This window comes from Amphimedon queenslandica, unplaced genomic scaffold (genome assembly GCF_000090795.2).
Source record: "Amphimedon queenslandica unplaced genomic scaffold, v1.1 AMPQUscaffold_4590_Cont23432, whole genome shotgun sequence".
NCBI lineage: Eukaryota > Metazoa > Porifera > Demospongiae > Haplosclerida > Niphatidae > Amphimedon > Amphimedon queenslandica.
Window position 1 is genome coordinate 1 of NW_003555099.1, and position 1549 is coordinate 1549.

A 1549-nucleotide genomic window follows, 5' to 3' on the forward strand; every position below is an offset into this window, starting at 1 on the left:
GATTAAGAGTCATATCACTACTTCACCGATGATATTAGACAACTTATATAGCATAACTTGAGTTAGAACTACATTTCAACACTAAACCAATATCATTATCAAATACTAATATAGTACTATAAGCTACTACATCGTACTAACAAGCATACATTCACAAACATGTACGTTATCAGAAAAGCAACTCTAAATTTATGTGGCAAATTATAATAATTGTAGTCAAAGGTAAATTAGTAGTGAATTTGTAAAATGGGTCTGAATAGGCTAAAGCATCCTCAAAATGCCATCATTGCCATGTAGAGTTAAGTACATGCACACTAAGATATTATGCAAGAACTTGACAGCCTAGGCAAGCTTAGAGCTGTTAAAATGAAGTGTTGTATGTTGGTTAGTAACAGGCCTTTGCTTGCACGGCCAAAAATTATAAAAGGAACTGATAGCAAAGGCAAGAAGTACAAAACTGAGGAAAGTTGATATGGATATCAGCAAAACAATAAGTAAGAACTTTTCTTAATGCTTTTCCTGTTTCAGTGCTTGTTCTTAGTAAAAATTAACTAAACCTAAAAAATTTTGACCTACATGTAGCTTACTAAAATAATAAATGTATGGTAAATTAAGAATATTTGCTTAGTTTCAGTAAACTGTGTACAGTCACAGTTTCAGTGGATAACAACTTTTCCAAAACTAATGCTAAAACAATACTATTTCATTTTCTAGATGTCATACGTGTATTATTATGTGTAGCGAGCTACATATGGCTGATAATTAAAGTAAATTGTTGAACATGTATTTTGTCTTATTTTATGATGAATATTTTCATAGTACATCCAAAAGAAAAGGGATCGAAAGCCATCGTATGTACAAATTGTTTGATAAACCGTGTATAATGATCAAGAAACAATATTCTACATGTACAATAATTATCATTGTAAAATAGATCATCATTAATACTATTAATTATATCAATAGCACTATTATTATTAATACACTGTACTGCAGATAAGAATGAAACTACAATTACTACTAGGAACCACATATACATATACAGTACAAACACAAAAAGAGTTAATCGGCTTGGGATGTAAGAAATGGAGACAAAAAAGCAGTTACATAATGGACCTAGCCACCTCAATAAGGAAGGAAAGGAATAGTTTGATAAAGTTACTTATTTCTCAAAAGCACACACATAGGTTACATGTAATACTGGTTACATGTATTACAATCTTATCAACACTTACCATGCATGATTTCCATTTCGCTTTTTTGGCACTCAGTCGCTTAAGTGACACAAATGAACAAATCACTCATTTAGACCTTTTCAGCCCTCCATTGTACCTCCAGGCGTGGCTAATTGTAATTGAATATCATTCTGATTCACTTGTTTGATTTTACCTCAGTCTGATATCTCTGGTCTGATATATTGCTGTTATACAAAGAAGATGCTGGATGTAATGCTACATTAATGAATCTTTACTCTGAGTGTAACAGTGCTGTTTACACTGGTGTATCATGATTTTATGAAGATGGCTGCCAGTCACATGGAGGGAATCGG

At 32.1% G+C, this 1549-nt stretch overlaps 2 long non-coding RNA genes across 2 annotated transcripts; one reads left to right on the forward strand and one right to left on the reverse strand.

Annotated features, from left to right (window-relative positions):
- The first annotated feature begins 8 nt into the window (after positions 1 to 8).
- Positions 9 to 886, forward strand: LOC109592607 (uncharacterized). Its single transcript, XR_002190441.1, has 3 exons — positions 9 to 494; positions 715 to 767; positions 820 to 886. It is a non-coding gene; the product is annotated as an uncharacterized LOC109592607 (long non-coding RNA).
- A 161-nt stretch (positions 887 to 1047) lies between these two features.
- Positions 1048 to 1540, reverse strand: LOC109592608 (uncharacterized). Its single transcript, XR_002190442.1, has 2 exons — positions 1390 to 1540; positions 1048 to 1344 (listed from the first exon to the last, which is right to left on the reverse strand). It is a non-coding gene; the product is annotated as an uncharacterized LOC109592608 (long non-coding RNA).
- Positions 1541 to 1549: the final 9 nt, after the last annotated feature.